Source organism: Cervus elaphus, chromosome 20 (assembly GCF_910594005.1).
Source record: "Cervus elaphus chromosome 20, mCerEla1.1, whole genome shotgun sequence".
Classification (NCBI taxonomy): domain Eukaryota; kingdom Metazoa; phylum Chordata; class Mammalia; order Artiodactyla; family Cervidae; genus Cervus; species Cervus elaphus.
The window spans coordinates 138,541,319-138,549,091 of NC_057834.1; the positions used below are offsets into that span (position 1 = coordinate 138,541,319).

The 7,773-nt window shown below is 50.2% G+C and overlaps 1 non-coding gene across 1 annotated transcript; it reads left to right on the forward strand.

Annotated features, from left to right (window-relative positions):
* The first annotated feature begins 3,178 nt into the window (after positions 1-3,178).
* Positions 3,179-3,250, forward strand: TRNAC-ACA. The gene has a single exon. It is a non-coding gene; the product is annotated as a tRNA-Cys (tRNA).
* Positions 3,251-7,773: the final 4,523 nt, after the last annotated feature.

Genomic DNA, 7,773 nt, shown 5'->3' on the forward strand with positions numbered 1-7,773 from the left:
GGTGCCATCCTATTTAAAGTCTCTCAATGTCTTCCTGTTTCCTGGAAAAAAAAAAAAAATCCCAGGGCCTTGGCATGGCCTCCCTGCCCAGCCCCACCTGCACCATCTCTGCACAGTGCCCCACCTGGGCTCTGCATGCTCTCCTCCAGCCATCCCTCCAGCTGGGAGGCTCTTCTAAAGTCACCCCTCCTCCTTTCTCTCTCTTCCCCCTTCCATCTCTTTCTCTCCTATTGATCTTCATCTGTTTACCTACCTATTTAATCTATCTGTCTCTCCATCTCAGTTCAGTGGCTCAGTCATGTCTAACTCTTTTGTGACCCCATGGACTGCAGCACGCCAGGCCTCCCTGTCCATCACCAACTCCTGGAGCTTACACAAGCTCATGTCCATTGAGCTGGTGATGCCATCCAACCATCTCATCCTCTGTTGTCCCCTTCTTCTCCTGCCTTCAATCTTTCCCAGAATCAGGGTCTTTTCTAATGAGTCAGTTCTTTGCATCAGGTGGCCAAAGTACTGGAGTTTCAGCTTCAGCATCGGTCCTTCCAATGAACACTCAGGACTGATCTCCTTTAGGATGGACTGGTTGGAGCTCCTTGTAGTCCAAGGGACTCTCAAGAGTCTTCTCCAACACCACAGTTCAAAAGCATCAATTCTTCGGTACTTCAATCCATCTAACATCTGTCAAATCTATTATCTACCTATTGAATATCTATCCATCCATCTTTCATCTGTCAATCTATTCTCTCTCTACTATCAATCTATCATCTCTTTACCCATCTTTATCTATTATCTGTCTACTGTCTGTCTTCTCCCTACATCACCTAATTTATGTTGAGTTTCAGAAACAAGGTATCTTACTCATTTTGCTCACTCCACGTCTCCAGTGTTTGTGGTCACTCTGGGAATGCCAATGCATGTTTTGTGGGTAGACCAGTGGATGGCTGGTGAGTCTATATACCTCTTACACGCGCTCAGAGTTCAAGCTTTAGGTGAGGTACTGGCCCCTGCATCCTGCTGCTGCATGTAACTTGGTTCTTAACTGCAAAGGTCTGATGAAGGTGCCTGCTGCTTCTGGAATTCAAAGGACAATGGGTGGTCCCCGTGGTCACTGAGACGGGCCCTGTCCTCATGGATGGGAGATGACTGTGTCCTTTTTGAGAAATGTGCTGACTGGTATCTGTGGGTGGAGGACAGTGGAGAGGGGAGAGGACCATCCTCACATGCAGAAGTCAGTGACCCACATGGGAACCTCTGCAGGTCACTACCGAGTGTCTCCTGTGGTGGGGATGGGTCAGCTGTTTATCAGGCACTCTGCAGACGCGACCAGAACACAGTTCTAGCACCACAAGTCCTACAGCCTCAGCCCAGCTGCACTTTTGATTGGTTGATGGGTTAGCCAATTAATGAATTAACTCACCCAGTCTTTTCGTAAGTTACTATGTCCAAGACATATGATAGGTGTAGGGGTGCAGTGGACAAACCATAGAGATTTAACATTAATTTGAAGTTTAATAGCCAATTTTTAAATTAAATAGTCTAACCTATTTATACACTAATATTAAGAAAAAATAACTTGAAGCAAGATTTAAAGAAAATGACTCCATGGCATGAATCAAGTCATTCTTTTCTGTCCAAGCCTTTGCAGGGGCCCCTGACTCTGTGGCCTGGTGCTTCCACATGCTGGCTGTGGGGCCCTGGCCAATTAGCTAATTGAATTCCACTTTCTCATCTGCAAAATGGGTACACATCTATGCCTCAGAGCACCATTTTGAGGATTAAGTGGTAACATATGCAAAAGTCATACACACCACTTAGTACAGAGAAACCGAGTTGTACAATTATTGAATTATTCTTCTTCATTTACTTCTGAATTACCGCCCAGGTTGAGAGGAAACAGTCTTCTCCTCACCAGAATGTTCAGTTTGAAACGTCAGGAGTCTTACAGAGTGTGTGAGCTGCCTGGGAGACGCTTGGTGCCATGGCAACGTGGGTTGGCCCCTCACAGTCGTGGTGACTCAGCAGGATTCAGCCCTCCTTCCAGCTGCGCTTCATCAGCAGTAGTTTCTACTCGCAGGTCCAGACAGGGATGTAGAAGGAAGCTCCTCGGCTTCTCTTTCCCAGCACACGCGCCTCCTCCAGCTTCTGGGGCTGCAGCAGCTCAGCTTCCCCTTCCCCTGAACTCTCTCTCATGGGCCGTATTGATGGCGATTCGTCACCATGCCTCTGCGGCTTCTCTGACTTTTTCCTCAAACTCGGCTTCGTCAAAGGGCTTTACCCTTTGTCTCTCATGACCATTTGAGCACTGAAAAGAAAATAACAGAGTGATCTTAAAAAGCCAGCTTCACAGAGAGTGTTTTCACCCTGAATCACACTTCATCTTTTCCCTGGTACAGCCCGAGGCGAAGGTTAATGTAAAACAGCTGAGAGGTGAAGTCATCTGCCACCAGCCCAGAGCGCAGAGAGGAAACAAGAGAGCTTCGCCCTGGGCTAGGCAGGGAGCAGGTATTTCAGAAAGGCCGGTAGAGACAGGCGCCCGGAGCCCGTGGGCTCCAGAGCCCAGGGGAGGCTGGACCCTGCGGATCCAAGATGCTCTGACCTTGCTAGGCCGATCACCAGTGATGCTGGCAGTTAGACCTTTGAGAAAGAAGTTTCCACGACCAAACGAGAACTCCAACTCGGTTGGGCAGATGCTACACTATTTTCGTGCAGCACTTATTTGATTTTCCTTTTGCTTGTTTTTAAAGCTTCATATTTTCCTGCTGCCTCAACATCCCACAAACAGCCTGTGAGGACCCCACCCTGGGGGACCAGGTACATGAGGGTGGCCAGGCCGCCCCGGCGAGAGCTCCCCTTCTCACGCCCCCAAGTAACTCTCTGACATCGAGCCGCACCCATGAAAACCCCTGCCATCTTGCTGAGCTCTGTACCCCAGCCCTGTGAAGACCCAGGGCTCCCTCCCCCAGACCCCCTCCTTCCTGGTGGTGCCCACTCTGCGGATGCTTTTCCTGGTGGCCCTGGCCTCCGCCCTCCAGGGCCTCAAGAATAATGAATCCCTCAATTTCATGTGCTTCTCTGCGTGTCATTCCTGTGGCCATGTTGGGGTTCTCCTTAAAGACCCCACAAGAGGGACTGATGCCTGTTCACAGCGCATCTTTGCACGGCTCCCTTAGTTTGGACTTCCCTGCTGGCTCAGATGGTAAAGCATCTGCCTACAATGCGGGAGACCCAGGTTCGATCCCTGGGTTGGGAAGATCCCCTGGAGAAGGAAATGGCATCCCACTCCAGTACTCTTGCCTGGAAAATCCTGTGGATGGACGAGCATGGTAAGCTACAGTCCATGGGGTCACAAAGAGTCGGACAGACTGAGCGACTTCACTTCACTTCACTTACCTAGCTTGTCAGTAAGGATGACCAGGTTTGAGTCCTGGCCAGCCCCTCACACGGCCTGGTCTGCATTCTTCATCCCCTTTCTTCTGTGTCGGTCATGAGTGGGTGAACCTGGGACTTCCCCAGTGGCTCCAGCTGGTCACCTCACTCAACACCGTTCCAGCCCCTCCCAGCTGGAGGCACCTTGCGATCACGTCTCCCCGAGGCCCTCATCTGGAGGATACTTAGGTGCCCTGGGTCCACCTGGCGGGTGTCCTGGAGACCGGGGCAGAGGTGAGCCGCTTGGGTCCCGTCACTAGCATCACCCCTGCCCCTGGGAGAGGCGGGCCTCAGCGTTCCCCCAGAACCATGTGGTGGGCCATCTGTCCCCACGTGTCATCTCTGCCTGCAGGTTCCTGGCTGGGTGGCCCTCCGAACTTCATCTATGTCTTCCTTAGGGATGCTTTAAATTACCAAGTAGTTCTTTCATTAACCTTTTCCTGTTTAAACCTGCTCAAGTGGACACTCTGGGTTGCACACACTTCACTAACCTTAAAAGTGCTGTGCTCAGTCATTTTTAACTCCTTGGGACCCCATGGACTGTAGTCCACCAGGCTCCCCTGTCCGTGGGATTCTCCAGGCAAAATACTGCAGTGGGTTGCCATTTCGTCCTCCAGGGGATTTTCCGGACTCAGGGATCGAGCCCCAATCTCCTGCATCTCGTTGATTGGCAGATGGCTTCTTTAACACTAGCGCCACCTGAGAAACCTTAACAAGCCTTCAAAGTCTCACCTATTTTCAGAGGAAGAACCGGGCGGGCTGATGCAGGTCGGTGGGTAAATGGTGGTAGTAGATGTCAATAGGTCAAAACTCTTACTTATATCAGTGCTTGAAATAAACTGTTGTGCAGTTATCTTTATATTTTAAAATTTGCTTAGTTAAGGGCTGACATGGCAGGCTCGTAGAGTTACCTAGACAGCTGGATCTCAGATTGTACGAAGGGAGAATAACCTTCAGCTCCTGCGATGGAAAAAACACTGTAGGATGTGCCCTGGAGCCCCATTAACAGCAGGAGCACTGAGTTCTTACAGAATCTGGATTCACACTGTAGAAATGAATGTGAAGCTTATTTCATGAGAGCTGAAAATACCTACCAGATGGCTCAGTGGTCAAGAACCCTCCTGCCAATTCAAGAGACGTAAAATCTCAGGTTTGATCCCTGGGTCGGGAAGATTCCCTGGAGGAGGAAATGGCAGCCCACTCCAGTATGCTTGCCTGAAAAATCCCATGGACAGAGGAGCCTGGTGGGTTATAGTCCATGGGGTCGCAGAGAGTTGGACACAACTGCGTGACTGAGCACGCACAGAAAATACTTACGGGCTGACCCCACTGCTTGTGCCGTGAATTACCGATAGGTCACCGTGAGAATCTGTACCGTCGCAGCTTCTAGTTGATTCTTTCTCAACCATTTAGGACTTTATTCTGATTTTTAACAGGAAATCACTTCCCACTGAACATAAGTTTTCATTTGTGAAAAACCATTCTAACTGACAGCTCCTCCATCCCCCAAGGTGCATGGAGGGGGACGAAGATGAAAGTCAAGCTTTAGTTCTCATGGCAAATGTTTTGAAGGCACGATTACCTGTTATGTCTTCCCCTCGCACTTTGGAAAGGAGCTGGCATTTCCGATTGTGCATGTTTATAGTAAAAGAAAATCCATCAAGTTTATCCATAAAGAGGACGGCTGTGACAATCAGCTGCACGTGGACAGCTGGAGTCCATTAGCAGGTCCCACAAAGAAAGAGAACCCATGTCACAAGTCATTCACAGCGCAGGACAGGAAGGGTCAGACGCTGGAAGCAGAGATGGGAGCTCGGTGCTAAGAGGCTTTCCCGTGTGAGGATGAACACCTTCAGGGTGCTTCCTTCAATCACTTAATCATGTCTCAAGCTCATGTGCGGGAAAGCACAGATCAGCCCTGTCTGGATTTCGGTGGGAACTGGCCGATGGGCACATTTGCTCTTGTGGAGACTTTGGCAGAGTTCATTCTGGGTCTCAAACATTTTGTTTTGTAAGCCGAGTGAGTCTCCATTAATGATGCCAGGAGCTGGGGACGCATAGGGAAGGCAAGTCCGTGGACACCCCTGGGGGTCGGGGACACATGGGGAAGACACGGCATGTGTCTTTCCTTCCCCGAGGAAGGAAAGGAAGCCTTGTCCTGAGGTGGACCTCACTTTTGGGGGGCCTGGGACTGATGTGAGTGAGCCAGCCCCATTCTGCCATCCTCCGGGGGTCGTCCCGGGCTGCCCTCTGCAGAGGGGTCCCTGCTCCAGCCCCTGGGAAGTCGTTTGAATCTGGGGTGCTCTCACTCACCTGTCCAGCCAGACAAACTCTGACCTCCAGAATCCTAGACTTAAAAAGCAGAGCTGCAGTCCCTGGAGGAAACTGATCTCTGCTTCCGCGTCTCCGAGGTTCCCTGAACCCACAGAGAATCTGCCTGGCCAGCAACGTGCACGCTGCAGCTGAAAATCTTTCCAAGATGGAACCCATTGTTATGAGTGATTGAGTTTCATATTGTTTTGCCAACTACCAAACAAACGGACAGACCCGCTTGGAACTTGTTTTTCTTTGTTGATGTTTAATAAAGCAGCAATCATATACCGTGCGAGATAATGGGACGGTTGAATGCAGACTGGAATTATTTTCTTTTATGGAGTCTTAATTAGATTTGTAATGCAGAGCTCCCAAGTACCAAATGTTTGCTTCGATTTAATGAGACCTGTTATGGAGAGTTAGAGAATTGTAATTCTCCCATTAACTCAACAGTGATACATATTGCAAAGTTTAGTATATATCAAGTTACAAAAGACTGCTCTTGACCCGGTGGGGGTCCAGTTCTTAATTCTCCTCATTTCTTCAGTTTCCTCTCGGTGTTCTTTGTATGACCCCTGGGGAAGAAACTTTCACCTTTAAAGTTTCTTCATTAAAGTTTTTTCCATATTTTGTTTTACTTTTTTTGAGAAGTTTAAAAAAATTTCTTTTTTTTTTTTGCTGTAGTTGCTTTACAGTGTTGGGTTAATCACAGCTGTTACGCATGTGCGTACATCTTCCTCACTGAAGTTCTAACGGTCCACCTGAGCTGTGCCTTTGGTGGCAGGCTGGTCTGCCTCTGGGCGTCATGGAGGGTCTCAGCTCAAAGTCCAGGTCTTCCGGTACCAGTCACATCCTGCCCCCTGCCCCCCAGCAGATCACACCTTACTTGGAACCCCCCCTCGCAGGTCACACCTTCCTGGGACCCTCCCCTGGCAGGTCACACTTTCCTGGGATGCCCACTCACAGGTCACACCTTCTTGGGAATGCCCCCCCACAGGTCACACCTTCCTGGGAACCACGTCCCCCTCAGGTCACACCTTCCTGGGACACCCCCAGAAGCGCAGACAGAGCCTCGGAACACCTGTAGGTCAAAACCAGTGGTGAGGCGGGTTCTGTAAATAAGTTATCACCCAGAATATCTAAAGTACTAGGCTTATGAATAATTTGCTTTATTATGAAATAAGCCCAGTGGCTATTCCTGCAACCACACTACCTCAGTAGGAGGAGGGCATGGAGTCAGAGCTGGGGCCCCGGGGGAGCATTTTGAAACCAGGTGAGAGTCTGGTGGGGAGGGAGGGGGTGCTTCCTTGGCATTTCCTGGAGGGGCTGGGGGGCTCTCAGCCCCATGGGCTCCCAGGCAGTGGTCTTAGGGGCACAGAGGCCTGCAGCTGCCCCCTGCATCTTCCCTCCTGTCTCTGGGAGCAGGGGCACAGAAAGCCCAGGAATGCTGGGACCCCGGCCCCACTCTCCTGAGGAAGGCACTCTGTCTCCAGGTGCACGGGGCGGTGACACCACCTGCCTGGCCAGCGGCCAGGTGGGCGGGGACACCTAGCACCATGCCTGGCCAGGGGCCCAAACGACCCAGCCCAGAACGTGGCCCTTCCCCTTTTCTCAAGTGTCAGGGCCCCTGTAGGATGGAAAACATGAAGTGTAAATCCAGCCCAGGGTTGGTCCTACTAAGGACTCCAGAGCTTACATTCCTATAAAAGGGGAGTTTAAGAATGACCCCCACGATACACACACACTGAAGTCAGGGCGGTGGTACATGTACAGAATCTGTAGTGTAATTTATAGACATGTAGAGAAAGGAGCTAATTCCTTGAATCTATTTGTCACTTCCAGAAAAACTACTTCTGCTCCATTGACTATGCTAAAGCCTATGACTGTGTGGATCACAATAAACTGTGGAAAATTCTTCAAGAGATGGAAATACCAGACCACCTGACCTGTCTCCTGAGAAATCTGTATGCAGGTCAAGAAGCAACAGTTAGAACTGGACATGGGACAACAGACTGGTTCAAAATTGGCAAAGGA